The sequence below is a fragment of the Lissotriton helveticus genome, chromosome 9 (assembly GCF_964261635.1).
Source record: "Lissotriton helveticus chromosome 9, aLisHel1.1, whole genome shotgun sequence".
Taxonomy (NCBI): Eukaryota; Metazoa; Chordata; class Amphibia; order Caudata; family Salamandridae; genus Lissotriton; species Lissotriton helveticus.
Window position 1 is genome coordinate 1,219,107,142 of NC_136070.1, and position 23,827 is coordinate 1,219,130,968.

Below are 23,827 nucleotides of genomic sequence, written 5' to 3' on the forward strand. Positions count from 1 at the left end.
GTGGCGCGTAGTAGGGTGGCGTGGAGTGGCATACAGTGGGATAGCATAGAGTGGAGTGTCATACAGAGGAGTTCTGTACAAAGAATAGCAGTCCCAAATGAGCCAATACAACATATATTCTTGCAGAGACAAAAAACCCTGGTACTGGATATATTTCATTTGTGGATGGCCTTAATTTTTGCAGTCCTCCTCAAAATTTCTCCCTGAATGAGTTACCATTCAATCTCCTTCATGCCATGTCTTGTCTCTTTTATAATGTCTTTGCCCCTCGCCACCCCACAGATATAACTATTAAACACTTACCCATAGTTTCCAGTCCAAAGACTTCACATCCTCCAATTCAATGATTGACTACCTTGGTCGATAAGGATTTGTTTTTTTGACGGCAGGGACGCAAATCACCAAATGTTACAAGCTACCTTGCTGATAATGGGAATAGACAACATGTATGGGATCCAGTCAGTTTCACCCTACGCTAAACTATAGGGTGTGTGACTTGCACCTTGTTTATTCTTGAAAGCTTCCTTTAATAGAGATTCCAAATGATTAATCACACTGAAATTGTGTGTAGTATTTACCTTCTCTTAAATAAATAAATAAACGGTGTGTGGGCATTGATCTACTGAGTGTCATGGTTGTGCATTGCCCTAGACCAAAGCATTTCCCTGGACTGCTCTGCCTCACTGTTTTGACAGCCAATGCTATAATGGGTATTTGGCAACATTTTGAGGGTATGTAGTATGGAATCCCCCGAACACCAGAGGTAAATGGCCCAATAACTTCTAATGGTCCTCGCAGCCTCCAAGACACACTTCTGACAATACAAATACATAGGTTCACACACACACAAATAAATATTATATACCTGTGACAAATACTTTGAAGCATGTTGTGTTGGTGGTTCATATTCTGTGCTGCTTCATACGCCTTCGGGTCGTTCTTTTAAGGCAGCGCATCCTTGGTTTTTTTAGTCTTTTTTTTTTTTCAGACAACAGAGGCAAAAGTAGTAGGGAGATCCAGAAAACTGGTTCTACCATGTATCATCTTCCATCTTGCCTAGCGGTTTCTAGTGGTAGGGAAACTGACAGGAGAGGCTGAAGACCACTTCCGGTGTCCAAAGTCAGCTGGGTGTAGACAAAGATGGCGCTCTACAGGCTGCTTGAGCAGGGACACTGCTAGCACTGAGGTTGGGTCCACACCCCTTTGGTGGCAGTGGAACAGGGTTTGTGGGTGTAGCCAAAAGCCATGATTTGTGCTCAGGTTCACTACTGATGGACCAAGGCCATATGCCAGAAGCACAAGGCCTGGCAGCGGGATGTTGCCAGGTCAAAGGATGTACTACGACCGCTGGGGGAGGGAAGAGAGAGACAAGTGTTCATCCGCACAATGAAACTTCGAGTAGGGTTCTAAGCGCATCATAACACAACCAAAGAAATTCACCAAGAAAACCTTTCAAAATAGAAGTGATGGTGATTGCCTTGATGTGATTAGTAATGAAATTCGTGACGTCATTGGTTGCATCATGCTTCGTGCTCTGGAGAGAGTAAAGTTGGCACAATTGATAAATTGCAATGTTTTTCCTAAATCAAAAATGTTATTTTGTGGTCTCAGTAAACAACCATAACTTCCCTTTAAGAAGATTTTGTTCATTAGAAAAACAAATACACATATCCTTTTACAACAACAGTACACGACCCATGCAATCACATTTGTAATCTGCTTTATGAATAAGGATTTTCTTCTGCAACAAAAAACACAGCACATCCCGAAATAAAACTATTTAATGAAAAGTAATAAAATACTGCACCCCCAAGGCTCATGTGACCGATCCCTTTGTTATCAGGTATCTCTATTTATCATTGTGATTTCTTCTGCAACAAGAAGCACTGGAATATGGTCTGTAAAGCCAACACTTGCCTGCAGGTTACAGTCTCAGCCAGGCATGGTTTATCCGGCTCAGTACCGCCTCAAAACACCACTGTAGGAAGAGAAGTGAAATAAGTTATTAGTATTTATGAAGATCTTCTGCAAATCCGTTTACATCACACGCTTATAGATGGGATGTACAAGGTACATAAAGATAAAGAATTACTTACGGTACGAGTTACCATTGGAAAAAGAGACGCAACGACAAAGCAAAGGTCATCTTGAAATCTATTCCTTTAAGGTAGATTATTTACTGTCCCCCCCTTTCTCAAGAGCCGCTTTTACTTTAACATGCTACTAAACGCCATGCCATCCCTCTCTCCACCCCACATTCCAAACTGAGGTATTTCAACGTCAAAACTAGCTGGGCCTAAGAATCACAAGCCACCTTCATCTTCCCAATTGTTTGAACTCTGGTTCCAGTAGCCCAGGCACGGAACGACTGCTTAGCCCTTGAACAGCCTGGCGAGAAGGCCCGCGGTGCATCTGAAGGACACTCCTTGGGACACAGGCCTAAGACTGGTTGAAACCTATGCAGATAGAGACTAGGGCACTGGGATGAAAGGAGACACCCATATTAACAACAAGTATTGGCAAAGCACTGTCATGAATGCCCTGTCAAGCCAGAACTAAAAATCCATGTACGTTAATGAGTACACTCTTGCCATCTCTAATGCTGCCTGGGAAACACCATAAATGATCTAGTTATCTAAGACCCTTTGATTGCACTACAATGGCATATGTGTGTACCCCTGTAAAAGTTCAAGATCAGGCACCTTGCTAAATAAAATTCTCACAGCTGGGTGGAGGGCAAGCACTTTTTTGTGGTAGCACACAGCTTCTGCCCAATCAAAACACGTACTCCGAAACAGACTACTCCCTGACTCCCAAAATCTGGGCCTAGCCAAAACCCCGCCCGGTGATTCTCACATAACTGTCTGGTGGCAGCTGCACTGTCAAGTCAGACTGTAAAAAGATCACTCCCTGATAAAAGAGCATGTTTGCTGGCAGTTTCCTTGTACTTTACCATCACTGATGCACTCTGCACTGCCTCAGCTGACAGGGCTTCAGTGTGCTCTGTGCAGCTTCTCTCATATACATTAGCTTGCTGGGGGTCTCCTCTAAGGAGCACTTCCAGACAGTACAGCAACAAGGCCATGGCAGAACTGCAGCCTTTAGTCCAGTCTAGCAAAGACATTCATCAACTAATACAGGAATTACCACACAGATTGACGTAGGTCAAGCTGGTAGGAGTTCAACTGTGGTTATGAAGATCCCTCCCCTACACAGTCAGTGTGGCCATTATTGTAGCTGTCCACAGGTAATTAGATGAAATGCAATGTTCAAGAGTTGGCGCCAACCAATCATCTTACTATTTATTTGCATGTTATCTTTGTAAATAGACGGCCAAAAGGTGGCGATGGACAGGATCTTCTTTGTGTATTCCATTTTAAAGCAAGACAAGAAAAATAGCTACAAACAATGAGCATCCTTCTATCTTTTCAGGTCACATTTAGGGCTTCTTTCTATGACTTCTTTGGGAATGTGCCAGGGCTGAAAGGTGTGGTGAGTGGTAGAGAGAGATTAGAGCAACATGAAAGAGCTTCTGCTTAAGTTCTTGTGTCATAATGGCAACCTAAAGAACAAGAGAAACCTCCATAGAATGGATCCACTGTATGTAGACGGGCAGTGGTTGGGGGAGAGGGGATGCTGTAACTGTTTATGATCAAATGCACATTCAACAACTCATGCCAGACACACAGAGGTTAGAATTAGAGGGCACATACAAACACAGCCACACTTTAATTGGGCACCCATTACTGGGGCTGCAAGGCATGCTAGTGTGGGTAAACCTCGCACTGGGGACCAGCTGAGCTCCACCACAAAAACCAGAATTACTGGCTTGTCACTAAGCATTTAATACAAAGGGGTGAGGGAGAATACACTTCTAAGGACAACAACTCAGGAACACTTATACGATCCATCTTTTCTCTGCAGTAGCTTAGGGGGCTTGAACACAGAATTCAGTTATAGCCTGCGCTTTATTTCATCAGGAAACAAAAATTAACCCAGAATTTACAAAAAAAATAAAGAGGGAAAACATCATGTATAACCAAAACCATGTAAGCAAGACTGCTTATTACGTCGCCATGCAGCCAGAAAAAGATACCTCACATAGATCAATTTGCGCTATCAACCAAATTTAAAGAAATATACATACATCCATAGTAAATTGCTAAGGTGTGCTTACTGGAAATAGAAGGTGCAATTAAGATTTTCAGTTAAAATCCTGTAACACTGCAACTGTGGCACAATTTAGAACACACGCGTGCCTGAGGTTAGTACATCATTTGTAGTGATACATAATCACTGATATGTAAGAAAGATTGTTAGTAAATTGGCATGCCAAACCACAACAAACCTCGTACTACACAATAAAAACCGTTGAAAAAAATCAAAGATATAATTGTATCAGTTAGAGCTGATTCGGTTACATCATAATTGAATATCAAGATTTCAAATTAATATTTATTAAAGCCCAAGTGGTCATTTCTCAGATTCAATAAATGGATACATGATTATCTAAATAACGTTGGTCCAGCCCACTGGATCAATAAATAAACACATGCCACATGTATGACAATAAGATTACCTCTTGCCAAAGTTGTAGACAAAATCCATCTTATGTTGGATGGAATGGTTCATTTGTGATTAAAAGACACAATATTCAATAATGCCCAGGTGTGCACATTTATCTAAACTTTGAGTTCATGTAGGAAATGTGATGTTGGTCTTACGCCCTAGAATGACTGCTGATACAATGGTAAGTGATCAATGTGATCAGCTACTGCTGATCTGAATACATCGTAAGACTAGAAACTCAACATCACATAGGCCTTTCCGCTTGAAGGGCCTAGAAGCCTGCCTGCCTCCTGAGAGAGGGTAGGAGTCTGGCTGGCCCTGCCAGAGTTGAGACTATCCAGGAGGAGAGAGGTCTACTGTGTCCAATGTACTGAGGACATCCACAGAGCTGACTAACTGAGAGCAAGCTAGGAGCAAGAGTGCTGCCAAGGTTCTCCCTGATCTCCCACAACTGGTCCTGACGGGAACCAGTTCCATTTGTGCCAACCCTCCAGATTCTGGCGTGATACTACCAATTTCAAGGCTAGTTTCCTGCCTCCTGATTCCTGCAGGCAGAAACTCTAATCCTCTGCAAGCTTCAGATGGCAGGGACTGGTCTGGGGTGGCTGATTATGAATTGCCAGTAACCTGCTCCTGCAAGCAAGTGCACAACATTTTTGTCACACTTTCTCTGCCTGCCATAGTTATGTTATGTTAAACTTATTTATTAGGCGCACAGATGATCCAGCGAAGGAGCGTCCTGGCGCCCGCCAAGGTAGCAACACAACACAACAGAACAGAAAAAGTCCAAGGGAAACTAAGGGAATAAAAAGGTTTTTACAGCCCGCCGAAAGGAGAGCAGATCCCCAAGGGCGCGAATCTCGAAGGGAAGGGAATTCCATAACACCGCGGCACGCACTTGAAAGGAGCGGCCGCCGGCACGGCAGCGCTTAAACCGGGGGACAACAGCGAGTTCCAGGTCAGAGGATCTTAGAGCACGGCCTGGGATATAACGGGACAAAAGGTTGGAAAGAATCAAGGCAGGTGATCCCTTGATGATCTTATAGGCAACACAAAGGACCTTAAACTGGATCCTCCGGGCGATCGGCAGCCCTTGCAACGTGCGCAAAGTACTGGTAGTAGAGCAGAATCTAGGCAGGCCCACGACAGCTCTCGCCGCTGCGTTCTGAACACGCTGCAGGCCGGTGATTTCAGCCTGATTTAGGCCCAATAATAGTGATTTCATTGTACTCCTGATAAGTATGGAAAAACTTATAATTAAATTTCTGATATCTGATCCAGCAGCAGCACACTTGCAAGTCCCATACATGCCAACAGACCCAGTGCATGCCCCTATAGAAGTCAATGGAGAAATACATTCTCCTGAATTTTTCAACAATCTCCCAGTTTCCAAAATGTCTGCATGTATGCAGATCAATTGTCTGTGCCTATCAACCAGTTGGGGCTTCATCTGCAGAGGCTACTGCATCAGCCCAATTCTGGCTGCACCTGCCTACCAGCAGAGGTGGGGCTCCATATGCCATGATTACTGTGCTGGCCTCATCTGGTCCGCAACTGCCTTGAATGGCCTAGGCAGGGCCAACAACGGAACCCCCGTCTGAAAGAGCCAGAGTAGTCACGCCTGCGCACGTTTTAAGATGCCAACTGGTGGTGAGCCATGGAACTAAGCAGCGGAGTCACGTGTACAGACCTGGCCCGAATTAGCCTACCCTGCAATCACTGGAATTATTTTCCTTTGCCCCAGTCCCTGCCTCTGGGAGTTTGAAAAGAAAGTTAAATCTGCTCCAAAGGAGCAAGGAAAAGATTAGTGCTGCACCACCAGGGGAAAGAACTGGAAAAAACAGTAAAATAAGTAGCAATTTGACCCATGGTATGAAATTGAGCAGACACTGGAACTGGATTCGTGCTTTTATCTTACTTCTAAGGGTGGGTCTGCCATTAAGTGGTCACACAGGGGAATTCTCTCAAGGGAACACAACAGGTGTAACTCCACAAGACAGAATGGTACCCAGGGTTACTGCCCTGTATACCAAGTTGGACTGTGTAGTATGTAGTACCGCTGTGTGATTTTAAAGTACTTTTTTCTTAAAAGGTAAGCACTGGGCTTGAAACTGAAGTTATTGTGTCTAGTGGGTGATGGTGGAGTGCTGAGCTCAGAAAGCTTGCCTCCGCTACTCTAAGAGTCCAGGAGAGAAAGGGCTGCACTTCACTCAGTTTGCAGAGCCATAATAGGACGGGCCCCAGGACACCGGTGGAAAGCAAACTCAACACCCCCGGTTGAGACCCAGTAACCCCAGTCTGCTCTGTGGCTCCTCAGAACATGACATACTTATACAGCTCACGGAGGCAGTTTAAGTAGAACAGAGGGTAACCCTAACCTCTCAGAGCTCAGGGGACTTAAAGAGCAGCGTTCCACTAGAAAAGCTCCCGAGAAGATAGTCATTCCATCTGTTGCGGACAGCTATACATGTTGGCTGTTTCTCACCTGCTCAGCGAAAGAAACACTAGAAACAAGGAGAGGCAAGCACTTAGGGAGGTAGTCAACTAAGGTAATGTTACACTGATGCCAAAGTCCACACAAGCCAATGCAAATATACATGTTAGTTTTAAACATGTCTAACGTTACATGAAAACACATGAACGTTACGCACAACCAAGTCAATGACGTCATTAGCAAGTACAGCAGCTTTACCATATGTCATAGAGAACTCCTCTGGCACTGACTGCCAGCCTGCCGAATTCAGGTGCTCAAAAAATCTGAACTATTTAAAAAAATAAAATAAAATAAAATTAAGGGTTGGTGCTCTAGAGAAGTTAGAAATCTTCCCCAATATCACTGTAAGATTTTCCAAGGCAGTGTTGGCACTGTGTTGGAGTTGTGGAGACAGCCTGATTGGAAAATGCGAAGGTACAAACTAAAATCCTCAGAGAGGTTGAGTCGGCAGAAAAGCACCAGCATGAAAAGGGCTTTGATATTCCACTTTCAGGTATATGTATGAATATGTTTGCACAGCGAAGGCCTGCACACAGTGCACACCAGCCCACCTCCCATGTTCACAAACAGGTACGGGTGCAGGTAGAGGGGCTTGTAACAAGAAGGTAGGCCAACTCCCTAAAAACGGCCATATGCATATTAATCTTTGGCTAATAGGTATTTGTCCTATATATACACCTCCTTCTGACAATGGCCGCTTGAAAAAGAAGGACAGAAGTTCACTGTCGTACCCTCCTGAACAACACCCGACAAATTAAAAAAAAAGTTGCTTGGATGATATTGGTCATGAGAGGGTACCGAAGGCTGGTTACTACTAGTTTTGCACGCTAGATTTATACTCACGGCTGGGAAGCACACTGCACCCACAGAGGGCACTGCACATTCAGTGGTATGTCTATACTGAGCACCAGCTACACATGCACAATTAACACACCTGGCTGCAAGTGAGAAGCAAGGCTCAATTCTGCACAAATGAATGAACAGAAAACATGAGAATATGAATTTGCGTATGTGCAAATATTTCACTAATCGAACAGTCAGCACTCATTTACAATGTAAGCTGTAAATGAATACCGTCCATTTCTACCAATTAACCTTAAGAAATAAACGACCTTAACACAATGTTAAACCAAGACATTGCTCAAACATTTTAAGCAGGAACACGACACAGAACCCACACTGCTCAAGTGTTGTGTGCCGCACTGCACTAGACCTCTGGCACTGCTGGACTCCGCCTGTACATGGACTGACTGGCCCTACCACCAGCTCCTGTCTCCTACCACCACTGACTGGCCCTACCTCCATCTACTGTGTCCTACCACCTCCCGCCTCTGACTGGCTCTACCTCCATCTCCTGTGTCCTACCACCTCCCGCCTCTGACTGGCTCTACCTCCATCTCCCGTCTCCTCCCACCTCTGATGGTCCCTCCCTCCAGCTCCCGTCTCCTCCCACCTCTGACTGGCCCTACCTCCATCTACTGTGTCCTACCACCTCCCGCCTCTGACTGGCTCTACCTCCATCTCCTGTGTCCTACCACCTCCCGCCTCTGACTGGCTCTACCTCCATCTCCCGTCTCCTCCCACCTCTGATGGTCCCTCCCTCCAGATCCCGTCTCCTCCCACCTCTGACTGGCCCTACCTCCATCTACTGTGTCCTACCACCTCCGACTGGCTCTACCTCCATCTCCTGTGTCCTACCACCTCCCGCCTCTGACTGGCTCTACCTCCATCTCCCGTCTCCTCCCACCTCTGATGGTCCCTCCCTCCAGATCCCGTCTCCTCCCACCTCTGACTGGCCCTACCTCCATCTACTGTGTCCTACCACCTCCGACTGGCTCTACCTCCATCTCCTGTGTCCTACCACCTCCCGCCTCTGACTGGCTCTACCTCCATCTCCCGTCTCCTCCCACCTCTGATGGTCCCTCCCTCCAGCTCCCGTCTCCTCCCACCTCTGACTGGCCCTACCTCCATCTACTGTGTCCTACCACCTCCCGCCTCTGACTGGCTCTACCTCCATCTCCTGTGTCCTACCACCTCCGACTGGCCGTACCTCCATCTCCCATCTCCTACCACCTCTGACTGGCCCTACCTCCATCCCCCTTCTCCTACCACCTCCAGCCTCTGACTGGCCCTACCTCCATCTCATGTCTCCTACCACCTCCCGTCTGTGACTGGCCCTACCTCCATCTCATGTCTCCTACCACCTCCTGCCTGTGACTGGCCCTACCTCCATCTCATGTCTCCTACCATCTCCCACCTGTGACTGGCCCTACCTCCAGCTCCCGTCTCCTCCCACCTCTGACTGGCCCTACCTCCATCTACTGTGTCCTACCACCTCCCGCCTCTGACTGGCTCTACCTCCATCTCCTGTGTCCTACCACCTCCGACTGGCCGTACCTCCATCTCCCATCTCCTACCACCTCTGACTGACCCTATCTCCATCCCCCTTCTCCTACCACCTCCAGCCTCTGACTGGCCCTAACTCCATCTCCTGTCTCCTACCACCTCCCGCCTATGACTGGCCGTACCTCCATCTCCCATCTCCTACCCCCTCTGACTGGCCCTACCTCCATCCCCCTTCTCCTACCACCTCCAGCCTCTGACTGGCCCTACCTCCATCTCATGTCTCCTACCACCTCCCGCCTGTGACTGGCCCTACCTCCATCTCATGTCTCCTACCACCTCCCGCCTGTGACTGGCCCTACCTCCATCTCATGTCTCCTACCACCTCCCGCCTCTGACTGGCCGTCCCTCCATCCCCCTTCTCCTACCACCTCCCACCTGTGACTGGCCCTACCTCCATCTCATGTCTCCTACCACCTCCTGCCTCGGATTGCCCCAACCTCCATCTCCTGTCTCCTACCGCCTCCTGCCTCTGACTGCCCCTACCTCCAGCTCCCGTCTCCTACCTCCTGTGACTGGCCCTACCTCCATCTCCTGTCTCCCACCACCTCTGACTTGCACCTGATCCTAGCTTGGCTCCTCCTTATCCCTACTTCTCTCCTTTCCACGCACACCGATCACCTCCTCATCTGCTGCTCTGCTCCTTCCCACATCGCATGCCCTGCTGTTGCTGGATCGCGGCTGCCTTGACCACACCACGCCCCGCTCAGTATCTGCTTCCCTGCAAATCCTGTTTAGCAGCGTCAAACAGCTGCTTTGAGATAAAGCCGGATTGGGAACACTTGGCTTTGTGTGCCCGGAATCTGTGGGCAAAACACCGCCTAATCAGGACACACCATGTGTGTGCGTGAGATATGCGCAGCTTCCTGCGAGCCAGAGGCATCCGACAGATGTAAAGAGGGTTTACTGAGGGGGCGATCCTACCTGCAGTAAGAATGTCATTGTTTCACAGCCACAGCATCCCAGCGGCCCACCTCTTCTAGGGGCCGAAGGAGGCGTTGTTGACGGGGGAGGCGGGGATGTGGAAAGCGTTACACCCCCCTGATAAATGTATGATTTAGTAAACGTTGGATACAGGAGCTTTAACTCGGGTATGATACGGTGTCTGTCGGTTTTCACCTGGGATTTGTAGAAACCCCCCCCCCCTCCTTTCCATTTGGCCCATAAGCCCCCCTCATGTGCTGCTTCTCATATAATAGTTAACATGATAAGCCAGCGCGATTACCGGAAAATCTGAAGCTCACACTCCCCCATTCTTACTGGCCAAGCTTAACGAGATACTAGATGCGGGAGCCAAGGACGTGGACATCATGGCCGAATCAGCTGACTGTCGCAAGACAGACATCCTGCAGAGGACTGGCTGCAATCGGGCACTTGGAACAACTGGCTAATAAAAGTGATTTGTACACAGCTCTCTGCAGGACATCAAAGCAGAAAGGATCACGTTTTATTAAACCCCACCAAAAAAACAACTAGAGGCAGCACTTGTGCATAATATTGGCATACATTCTAATTTGCAAAAAAAATAAAAATTGGTAGAAAGAAATGGTGTAGAACTTTGCTCAATTAAGATCCAACATAAAAATCATATGCACATTATGGTTTTAAGTAATTGTTTGTTTGTATAAGCTTTATTCGAGACAATTCTCATAAAAGCACATTAAATCAGAATATTTACAAAATACATAATACAGAATAAAAAATTCATTAAACACAGTGCGCTCATACAGTATTACAAATAAAACAATATATACCTAATACATAAAAAACTTAAAAAAGGATACCTGATTACATACGACCCCCCAAGAACCGTCGTCTTATCGCCCACGCCCAACCCATGTATTTGGCGACACCCATAACTATCGAATCCTGCTGTGTTGTGCATAGGATTCTTAGAGCCACTGAACTTTCGCGTGTCCCCAAGTTTTTGCATACCGGCGAGAGCCATTTCCTCCTTGGATTCACATAGGCTTCGCATGAAAAGAGAAAATGGCCAAGGCTCTCCTCAGCGTTTTCGCAGGCAGGACATAGACTGTTAGTGGGTCTGTGCCAACCAGATGTCAATTTCTTGAGAGGGATAGATCCTGACCTCAGCTGGAAGACAAGTTTCCTGTCCATTGGTACCGTGACATTATCCCAATAGTTTTCCAAGACAGGTGAAATTTTAGTCTCCAGAAAACGGCCAGACATAGAGTCTGCCCTATTGTCATTCAGCATCTTGCCACCCACCCAATCCCAATATTGCTTTTTAAGAGCTTCTTTACTTGGGAAGGTTTCTCCCTCGGGGTTATTCCAAAGATTTGAGAACCCTAGGTTTTCCAACATGGTCTTCAGATGTTTTAACCATTTTATTTTATGGAAGATGTCTTCCCTGATGATCCACAGAAAGCTCTCAGCGTACTGTCTTATTTCCGGAGTCGTCCAGAGGCGTCTCCAGTAAAGAACTGGCCGCAATCGAGCTCTGTCGATAATCGTGCGTCTGCCAAGCTCCAGAAACAATGGGATTAGGGGGGTGCTCTGAGGAAGTCCTGTAATACTACGCATGAACTTGTTCTCGGAAGTCTGAAGAGCCGTCAGACCATTCCAAGCCCATAGTTCCGCGCCGTATAAGGTGGCACCCAAAACCTTCGCATCATACACCGTCAGTGCGGGTTTTATAGGTTTTGTTTTTGATTTACGGTGTTCCCCCCTTAGGGCCCCCGATAGCTGCTGGTGCTTTAGGACTACTTTGTTCACATGATGCGTCCAGCCAATCCCCCCCGCAATCTGCACTCCCAAATATGTAAATTCCTTAACTATATCGAGCCTGCTGTTGTTTAGGGTAATTTTAGGATAGCTTCTGCGTCCAGCAGAAAAGGCCATTAGTTTAGTTTTTCCTACGTTTACCTCTAGCCCATGCTCCAAGCAAAAAGCATCAAAAATACCTAATGCACGTTGTAGCCCCATAGGAGTCTTTGACAAAATAAGAGTGTCGTCAGCGAACATCAGGATCGGGACCCTGGTGTCCGCTAACGATGGGGCGTCAACACTAGCCCTCAACATTCTCTCGACTATCCCGTTAATGAATAACGAGAAAAGTAGAGGGGCCATGGAACATCCCTGCCTAACACCCCTTTCAACAGGAAAGTCCACCGTTGTCTCGCTACTTCCTCCCCATTGGACTCTGGCAAAGTTGGATTCGTGCAGTTGCATGATTAAAGTTAGCAGTTCTGCAGGAATCCCCAACTTTTGGAGCACCGACCATAGTTTGTACCTGGGGACTAGATCGAACGCAGCCCGTAGATCAACGAACGCGACATACAGGCTGCCCCTCCCCAGCTCAACGGTCTTCCACCGCAATATTATGAAGCGAAAGACCTGGTCGATGGTACTAGTAGCACGCCTAAATCCCGCCTGGTATGGCGAGAGGGCACTGTTATCTTCTACCCAGTCCATTAGCTGGTTAGTTACCATTCTCCCGACTATTTTCTGCACGGTGGCTATTAAGCTTATAGGCCTGTAATTAGCAGGCAATGAGCGGTCGCCCTTCTTGTGGACGGGGATAATGGTTGCACATTTCCAGATGTCTGGAACCACTGCCCCCTTTGCTAATGCATTTGCTACAAGAAGGATGTATCTCGCCCATCTGGCCACATCGTATTTAAAAATATCAGGGGGGATACCATCTGGGCCTGGCGCCCTCCCGCATTTCGCAGAACTAATGGCAATTACCACTTCACTAAGGGAAAACAGATCATCTGTTGCGTAGACCGGTGTTATTTCATCAGCTGTCACAGACTTATTGCTTTCCGCGTACTGGGGCCCAAAGTAGTCAACCCAGGATTCCACTGGTACATTATTGTCGGGTTTTGCTGGGCCCACACCACTACCCCACTTGATAATTTTCCAAAATAACATTGGGTCTTTATTATCAGAGGCTTCTTTTAATTGGGCCCAGTGGTCTTCGTCCCATTTCTTTTTTGCACAATAGATGGCTGCTTTGTACAATTTCCTATTCTTTATCACTGCAGCACGATCCCTGTTCCTTATCGCATGCCCCAAATCTAGGCGTGCTGCTCTACAATGGTTATCGAACCACCTACCCACTTCTTTAGTTTTCTTCCCTTTTCTTTGCTTTATAAAAAAACATGGTCTTAAAGCGGTGAATAACTTATTGTGGATGTCTGTGATAACGTTGTCCCCAGGAGCCACTAGGGCTACTGCTTCAATCGCAGAAATTGCACAATCTACCATACTAGTTATGTATGTCATAGTGACTTCGTTTGCTAACACCTTGGGCCATTTTAGCCTTCGCTCATCATTACTTAACAAAGGAGTTTCATCATGTGTCTCATTAGGATTTCTTGAACCTGCATTCCACCACTTATGTGACATACATAAGGGGTTGTGGTCACTTTCAACCCGGGGCCTGATTGCCATGTCAACAACCCCGTTCCACAGCTGGAGACTACACAATATATAGTCAATTCGGCTCCTGTTAATACCATTATCAAAGGTAAAACTGCCCTCCTTATCCCCGGGTGTCCTACCATTGAGGGCTCTTAGACCATATTCCAAACATATTCCATTTAGTAGGAAAATCTCTTTAGTCCATCGCTTCACAGGTTGTAAATTTAAGGAAGGTACTCCCCATAGATTGTCCTCTTCACACTCGATAAGGACATTTGTACAGGTCAAGGGTTCAAAAGTCCTGTTTAGGTCCCCAGCAACTATCTTTAAATTACCCTGTGGATTAACCTCCATGACGTCGGACAACAACTCAATTGTGGATGGATTAACTTCTTTACCACCTCTCACATAGACATTGTATAAATCTATTGGTGCACCATTTACAACAGAGATTCTAAGGACTTGTAAATCACTATTTCCCTGGTCTAGGATTTTTATATCGATATGCAAACCCTGTCTAACCCAAACAGTTAGGCCACCCTTTGGCCTCCCTCTTCCCCCTTTTGTGGCAGGTATATAATAATTCAAGTAACCTAAGCAAAATAATGGATCACAAGCCCAGGTTTCTTGAAAACAACAGATGTCAAAACCACTTATAAAATCCACCCAAAGTTGGGAGTCCAACTTGCTAGCCAATCCGGCGACATTCCAAGACAAAAAGGTGCCAATATCTGCATTTGCCCCGTCCCTAGATTTAGCGATTGGAGATTCATGGGACGACATCGATATTCCCGTTAGGTTTGCCAGCCTTTCTGGGTCATCTACTGTGACCACAGCTAAATCATCCGTTACAGGGTGTAAGACATTTGATTTTAATGTTCCTAATCTAGAACCACATTCGTCGGCCACACACCCGGCCTCAATGCTGTTCTCCCTAATGTCTGTAGCAATAATATTACCACAGACATCTCCTAGCCCCTCTACTTCTTTTGTAATTCCACCCACGTCGTTAATACCAGTATGTCAGTAGCCCCACCCTGAGTCCTGCCATCCTACATGGGGATTATTGTGTGTATGTGGGGTATAATTAAAACTGACATGGGGAGGTGGTAAAGAAGTCGCTGGCCATTGCGCCATTGGGGGGACTATAGGCTCGTTGAGTAGGCTTGTGGTTACACTTGTTGATCTGGGGTAAAAAAAGGTGAGATCCACAATACCAATACCACCCTTATTTGTTCCCCATCCTTGCCTTGTTATCCATCCCACCACCCTAGGATCTTGAAAATTAACCACTATACAGTCCCCCCCCAGGGTTTTAGGTGTGTAACCCATCCAGTCTATTCTCCTTGCCCCTATTATTAACCCATCAATGTCACCCGGCAGAGGACGATTTTCCTTTAACCAGTGCATGGTCTTATTTTTAAGCATCTGGAAATTTTCTCTCTGCCCTGAGGGTAAAGATGGTACATTGATGAGAACTGCCACATAGGGGAAGGAGTCTGGAGTAAGATTGATCGGGGGTTTTCTATGAGGTGGCTTTTGCAAGGGCGTTGGGATAGGTTTGGGAACTTGGGGAGGGGGTTGGGGGACTGGTTTCTGCACCTGTTTATTATTAGCAAGGGGTGCTGTTGTGGCTTTAACAGCCGACTGGTTAACACTGACCCTATTTCCTACCCCCGTGGTGTTGGGAGGTAATTGTCTTCCTAACTGCATTTATTTGCAAAAAATTATTACTTCTATATCGTTAATCCATTAATTTGGACTGTTGCCATAAGCATTCCCGTGGGATAACAAAACTCCATAACTTCTCAACTTGTGACTACACATTCTGCAGAGGTCAAGTGTGAAACATGTCCACCCTAATATCATCAAGAACGACAGAGTGCGGCTAATCACCCTTGAGGGTATCCAAGCGCTGAGATCACTGCTGCTAGGGGAGGGGGAGGGGGAGGGTAGAGGTGGGAAATCAGTTGAACAGCCAGGTCTTGAGTTCTTTCCTGAATTCCAGCAGATAAGATGAGGCCTGCAGGTGAAGGGGGAGGCCATTTCAGGACTTTGCACCAAGGTAGGAGAAGGCACGCCCTCCACTGTTGTTTCAGCGGATGTGGGTGTGTGTGAGTGAGGGAGGCGGAGCGCAGGTGTCTTGGGGAGATGGCGGAAGTTCAGGGGGTGGTTGATGTATGATGGTCCATGGTTGTGTAGGGCTTTGAAGGTGTGAATCAGTATCTTGAATTGACATCTATTCTGAATGAGGAGCCAGCAGAGCTTCTGGAGGTGGAGGGTAATGTGGGTTTGCTTTGGAAGATCGAGGTTGAGTCTGGCCACTGAGTTCTGTATGGTCTGCAGTCTCTTCAGGAGGTGTGAGGTGATTCCTACTCAGAGGGCGTTGAAGTAGTCCAGCCGGCTGGTGACAATGGTTTGATTGACAGTTCATCTGGTGTTGACGGAGAGTATCTTACTGTGCATGCGAAGAGTGAGGTGGCAGGTTGATCTGTTTTTCACTGTGAGCTTGCTGTCTAGGATGAAACCAAGGTTGTAGGTATGGTCTGGATGAGTGGGTGGGTGAAGGTACTAGTTCAGAAGGCTACCAGGCATCGTTCCACAGGGAGGTGCTGTTCCCGAAGATCGGCACTACCGTTTTGTCTGAGTTGAGTTTTAGGCAGATGCCTTTCATCCAGTTGGAAAAGCTCATCATGCACCTGTGGAAATTGCCCATTGTAGTGGAGGAGTCTGGATAGCACGAGGCTGAGCTGGGTGTTGTCGGTGGAGGATATGATGCTGTAGTCCATGGGTTCTTAAGATGTTGGTTAGGGATGTCATGTAGGTGTTGAACAGTGTAGGGGTGAGAGATGAGACTTGAGGGACACTGCAGCTGATGTTTTTTGGTTGCAAGGTTAAAGGTGGTAGGCGGATTGTTGCAAATGGGGGTCTCTAGTTGGCAAGGGTTTGCACCTTTGTCCAAGTAGGGACCCTTCTTTCTAGTCAGGGTAAGGGAGTTACACTCCTAAGATAACCCCTGCTCCCCCCCTTGGTAGCTTGGCACGAGCAGACAGGCTTATCTCAGAGGCAGTGTGTAAAGCATTTGCACATAACAAACAGTAGTACAGTGAAAGAACTACAAAAGACCACCACACCAGTTTAGAAAAATATCCAATATTTTTATATATCCAAAACAAGACCAAAACTATAAAAATCCAACATACAGTACTTAACAATATATACTTTGCAAGATATCCTTAACATTGCAGAAATATCTCATGCTATATCGATGCTGAAAACAACAGAGTCTAACAGTTCTAGCCGACCGCGTCGGTACGGGCCAGCGAAAAAGTGGAAAGACTCATTGCGGCTGGCACATTGGTGCGAGCCGGTCGTGGCAACCATTGCAGCTGCGTAGCAAAATGGAAGCGGTGCAGGGTGCGGTGCCCTTTCGATGAGGTGCAGGAAGCGGCTCAGTGCCGATCGTCCAGACGGCGTTGGTGAGACCAAGGCTTGCGGTCCAGGGGGGGGGGGTGCCCGATGTGGTGCCGGCAGGTTGCGGTGCAAGCGACAGAGCCGGTTAGCGGGAGCTGGCGTCGGTCGGCCCAGATGGCTGTGTGGGACGAGGCGGTGCATCCTGAAACTTATGATCGGTGCCCCCAGCCACGATGCAGTCACAGGTGTCGAAGTCGGCAGCAGCGATGGCGTCAGTGAGATCAGGATGGCGAAGTGAATTGAGGTGGTGCAGAGTGTGGTGCCCACAGGTCACGGTACAAGCAGCGGCTCGGTGTCGTTGGTGAGACCAGAGTTGCTGTGTGAGATGCGGATGGCGCCTTATGCGGTGCCGACAGGACATAGAGCCAGCGACAGAGTCGGTTGCGTTTCCCTTCCCTGTGGCAACTGAAACAGCGGTTCCAGAAGCGGATCCCAGAGGTTGGTGAACTCCGTGCAGTACCTGAGACTTCAGAACAGGAGGCACGCTCTACTTCAAGCCCTTAGAAAGACTCAGCACAAGTAAAGAAAGTTCAGTCCAGTCCTATCACTGTCCAAGGCAGAAGTAGCAATTGCAGGCCAATCAAACAAAGCAACAACACAGCACAGGGGCAGTACTCCTCCTGGCAGCTCTTCCAGCTCTTTTTCTGGCAGGTTCCTTGATTCCAGCGAGTTCTAAAGTTCTAGGGTCTGGGCCCCAATATTTATACTCAAAATCCCTTTGTTCTCTCAGGCAGAGTGTGTCTGTGCTTAGTCCATACCAGTTTGGCCCTCCCTGGCCCAGCTTCCCTGCAGGAGGTGGAGACAGCATTGTCCATGCCAGACCGGGCCTATTCAGATGCAGGGTAAATCTTCTCCCCCCACTCTAAATGCAGACCAGGCCTATTCAGGTGCTAGTGAAACCTCCTCCCACTACTCTGAATGCCGACCCGGCCTATTCAGGTGCTAGTGAAAACTTCTCCCACTACTTTGAATGCAGCCCAGGTCTATTCAGACCAGCCCTGACTCATTCAGGAAAGAAGGAACACACATCAACCCCCCCCCCCTTCGGTGGCTGTCTGAGGAAATATGCATCCCTAGCCCCTGTCACTCCAAAGCCAGACAGTCAATCCACAAACCAGCAGAGGCACACAGGATGGCTAAGCAAGAAAATGCCTACTTTCTAGATGTGGTATTTTCAAACACAGAACATAAAAATCATCTTTAATAAAAGATGCAGTTTTACATTCTGAGTCCAGGCATACTAAACTCAATTTTCCTATCTTGTACCAATTAGCAGTTACCTTATAGGATGTTAGAAGTAAAACTCCCATTCTATCCTATGGGACAGATAACCTTTCCATAGTGAAAAACTAAATGCACTGTAAATCACTACCAGGACATGCCACACACACACACACACACACACACACACACACAAGTACATGTCCTACCTTTAACATACACAGCACCCTGCCCACAGGGGTACCTTGGGCCAACCTTAGGGGTGACTTATATGTAAGAAAAGGGAAGATTAGGGCCGGGCAAGTGGGTGCACCTGCCAGGCCGACATGGCAGTTACAACTGCACGCAGACACTGCAGTGTCAGGTGTGAGTTAGATTTACAGGCTGCTCATGTGTGTGGCATAATCCAGTGCTGCAGGCCCACTAGCAGCATTTGATTTACAGGCCCTGGCACTCTCAGTGCACCTTACTAGGGACTTACCAGTAAATCAAATATGCCAATCATGGAAACACCAATCCATAACACAATTTACACAAAGAGGATATGCACGTTAGCACTGATCAGCAGTGGTGAAGTGCCCAGAGTCCTAAAACCAACAAAAACAGGTGAGGAAAAAATAGGAGGAAGAAGCAAAAGGTTTGGGGATAACCCTTCAAAAAGGCCCATTTTCAACACTGATTATCTTGGTTCTTCCTGAGAGGAAGGAGGTTATCCATTTGAGGCTGTCTCCTTGGATTCCAATGTGGTGAAGCCTCTTGATAAGAGTGGGGTGGGAAACTGTGTTGAATGCTGCTAAGCGGTCAAGGAGGATCAGGGCCGCCATTTCTCCTTAGTCAAGGAGGGTTCTGATGTCGTTGGTGGCAACGATAGGGCTGTTTTGGTGCTGTGGTTGGAGCAGAATGCTGATTTGGAGGTATCCAGAAGGTTGTTGTTCTTCAGGTGTTCCATGAGTTGGCAGTTGATGGCTTTTTCGAGGGGAGCAGTGAGATGGGACGGTACTTCTTGAGTTCACTGGGGTCAGCGGATAGTTTCTTGAGAAGGGGTTTGACTTCTGCGGGCTTCCATTCATCGGTGGAAGTGGCCATGGAGATGGATGCGGTGAAGATAGCAGTAAGCTCGTTGCGGATCATCTTGCTCCAGAGGTTTAAGATGTGGCGGGAACAGAGGTCCGCAGATGCTCCTGACTGGACGGATTCATGATGGCAGTGTTTTGAGAGGTGTGCTGGTCCCAGGTGGTGAGCAGGTGGTCGGAGCGTGCCTCTGTGGGAGCCATGAGGCTAATACACATGTATGGTCCCCTTTGGCCAAGCCCAACAACCCTGTTAAGATTGGTCTCAGTTAAGTAACTTGGTAACCACGCTGCTGGCTCTCTGGTAGCATCCAATCAAAACTGAAGCCTGATAGTAACAGCTTGGCCTGCCTTAGGATTACACATTGGAGCTCTGCTCTGGTCATGGTGTCTATGTGCACTGTCTCAAGCTCCACAGTTCTGTGATAGATGATGTACTGATGGCTCGTTAGAAAGTCTGAGTAGGGGTGGTTGACACTGGTCCGGAAGGGCCACAACCATGCTAGATTTTCACAGAAACCTCTACATAAATGTAGTTTATTTTTTAAAAAGTTTAACTCATGCAGGTGTCTTGATAATCTGGCTTTGACAGACTCTTATTGAACCAGCAATGGACACCATTGTTTTAGGACTTGTTTTGTGACTACATCGCAAAACACTGACTAAGCATTCCACAGTTTGGATGATTCTTGCAGAAAACAAGTCAAGCTTGACTCACTGGCCCATAAAGCCCCCTCTCAAAATAGTTGTAAACTCCTATTCTTTGCAGACATTTGCTTCTCTTCCTGAAACTTGGTTCTTAAAGTTGAAGGGTATATGTTTGACAGCCCAGAACCTGGCAGTATTTGAATTGACTCTTACAAAGGCATATGCTACACAGGCTATAGCGCCCAGAATAGACACTATCAAAGGAGACGCAACAGTGGACTGCTCTGAGCCTTTCTCTCACAATGGCTATAAAATAGCCTCTAGTTCAAAACAGGCATACTCTTACTCTGATTCACCTGGCTTCACTCCTCCTCCTACCTTAAAGGTAAACTCCACTCTATCCTCTGGATGATGTCATAGGGTGAAGACCTGCAAGTTTTTTTAACTGCCCCAGGCACCTTTTTACACACAACACAATCCCATAATTATGTAGAGTCACCATCCCTGTGCAACAATGAAGATGTCGCCTGTAAAACCATGAAAAACAAGCAGATTAAATGAAACTGTCCAGACAGATCAGCCTGTTTATGCATAAAGTCCTTGAAATGAGAACCCAGTTTTGTTGCCTGTTTCAAAAGGAGCAACGTACTGGCATGTTCCAGTATCTTGAGTTTACCTCAGTTAAGTGGCAGGGTCTGTACATCTAAGGACCAAACTAACGCTGTAGTCTGCAGCTGCTTGAATAAAAAAAACGTAGTAAAATATGTACTAATATTTGGAACATAAGAGTAAATATAGAACACCATGTTAATGTCTCCATAAAAAGAAGACTGACTGAAATGTGTCTGGATTAAAGTACTACAATAAATTGCAAATGAAGATGAAATACTAGGACAGATGACAATAGTGATGATAGGGCAAATATTTTCCAACATCTGGGTGGCAGTAAGATTCAAAGAATAGCGAACCTGACACCATCACAATGTTAAGGAGATTTTAAAGATCAAGTTAATGAATCAGCAGTTTATAAAGTCACAGTAAACAAAATATGTATTGCTTGTAAAGCATATATACATATATAAAGCCAAAAAGTATTTAAACACGTATAGAATTCATTCAGAAAATGCAGATTTGGATCTCCAGATTACATATCATATTTTTATAGCAAACATATGCCACAAAAAAAGATAAATAAAAATAAACTTGCTGCTACCTAATCATGGCCGCCATATAAAAAGAAAATATTAAACGACTGATGTGGCTATTTTACTATATAATGTTTTTAAATATAAAGCCTTTGCTATGGTAAGCATGTTATTATTTGTGAAGGAGACAGCAATAAATCACTACCTAACCCAGCACTCAGTCCGCTGGAATGTTACAAAGACACTTAAACACTTTATAACAGCATCTTTTAAAATACGAGGGAAAACAAATCACCTTGTAACCGGGCAATAGAGATGGGGACAAAATATATAGCTAGTATTTAAGTTATTATAAACACTAAATTATATAAAATCACATTCTGGACCAGCTTTTGTCAGAGAAGAAAAATTAACTATTTCAGGTGGATGTGAACAATGTTTACAATGTTTGTGCAGTAGCTGAAAATAAAGAGAGTTAAATGGTAAAGTGAGATGACCCACTGCCCCCATGCTCTCTGCTGTGATGGGCGGAAACAAAACGTGAATGGCAATTAAAAGGACCAATGGCTGGAGCTCCGGACAAAAAGCCCCTCTATGCATGTACAATGTATGATTAGTTTTGGGGGGAAAAGTCTGACGAGACCCCTAAAGTAGTCTCAAAGGCCAGACCTCAAACGTGGGCTGAAGAGGAAGGTGGCAGCTACAGAGGAGAATGCATTCCTGGGGCAAGAGCAGGTATGGTGGTAGGATTGTGACAAACGGGGCAGAGAAAGGGAAGAGACTGGGGGAAGCTTTCACAACTTTGCATCTGGCAATTCATTGGTTTTTCTGGTGGACCGGGGTTACACTCAAACTTCAAAAGTTGGAGAGTGGAATGCTTGCAAAAGTCTCAGCCTCTGCTAATCACTTAAGAATTCAGACAAGGGACAACTATATGCAAATCAGCTTTGGTTTGGCACCACCAGGGAACAGTCCAAACTGCCCAGCCACATCCTCTCTGAATGAGAATACAAGCAACCAGACATTTCTCAGCATTGTTGGGCCTCAATAGCAGTGCTTTAAATGGGCAGGTACAGTCAGATACTCATTACCTGCAGTGACCTAATTTGCAAAGAAGAGAACTACCACTTCTCACAAGGGTGAATTACCTATAATGTTAGAGTAACTATCTTTCTCAGTTCTGAGGCATTCTGAGCACCTAGATTTCTCCATTTCCATTTAAAGCATTACCAACGAATGAGAGGCAGTTTGGATACTATCAACTGCGGCCTGCCTACAGTGGACGAGAATAATTCAATAATTTCACCGAACACGTTTCTCCTAAGATTATTACAGCCCACAAATGTTTTTAAACTACTATGTTTAAATGTTCTGTATAAGTTACACCTCGATCAATTTCAAGCACATTTGTGGTTTTACCCCAAAGGTTTGTTCACCGACTACTGCAGATAAATTTGCACAACAAACAGGTGCACACTGAGCAATTACATTCAAATCAAGTAGGCAAACTCTAAAAGAGCTCGACAGCCCCAGCCACAGAATCAGTATCTCTGCTACAAAGCCGGTGCCTCCATGGGAGGGAAATGCAAAAGACACACAATTGACAGACGGAATGCAGAACAAATTAAAACATTCACCCCCAGTCAAGAGATCTGGGTTAAATCCATCATTCTGTTGCTCACCATGCCACCCCAGTTTAGACCTGGCCATATGCAAATCACTCTTGACCCTGTGCCTGGTAACAGTCCAGTCCGAACTGCCAAGTCAGGTCCTCCCTGGACCGGAAACAAGCTTCCTAGTACCGGCTCCATGCTGCTGCTTTTAAATTATTCAGTTACAGAGTACTTAATCCTTGGTGTGTGAACAGATTGATAAATGGGTAGATATCCATGGCGCCACCCTGAGAAGTCACGAAACAGATTTCTCATCTAAAAACGACAACAACTCTTGGAGCAGAGCCTGGGACGGCATGTGTGTGCTAGTTATCTATGCACATAACAGAACAGTAGAGATCCTGTGTTCGAAGAGCTGCTGCTTCTCTTTCATGCCAGTATCACGAGGTCGCCAGAGAGCTGAGAAGCAATTATTAAACAATCTGATTTTCGGAAGCTTGTTCGGCGCACTCCGTATACACAGCGTGCAACTCGATGTTTGGCTGACCAAGCTGGTCACTATCTTAAATAACCCTAAATCCGTAGCTCAAGAGGAGAGTAAACCAACCATCAAGGGCTGGATTCCTGATGGGCCAATAGTAGACTTTCGTCTTCAATTGGTAAAATGGGTTAGTACAACCAGCATCCTTATAGTTCTACAGAAACTGAACTATAAAATGGAAAAATACATCCAAATATTTTCATGTTCAAGTTGGTAAATCGTGGCTTAAATGTAACACCTATGCAGAAGATGCCAAGAGA

At 46.3% G+C, this 23,827-nt stretch overlaps 1 protein-coding gene across 1 annotated transcript in view; it reads right to left on the reverse strand.

Moving 5' to 3' along the window:
• Positions 1–23,827, reverse strand: part of TMCC1 (transmembrane and coiled-coil domain family 1) — a 467,271-nt gene that overhangs the window by 305,167 nt on the left and 138,277 nt on the right. Inside the window, exon 2 of the mRNA XM_078661694.1 lies at positions 1,918–1,978. The gene's annotated coding sequence lies outside the window, so the exon portion shown is untranslated. The remainder of the gene's footprint in view (positions 1–1,917; positions 1,979–23,827) is intronic.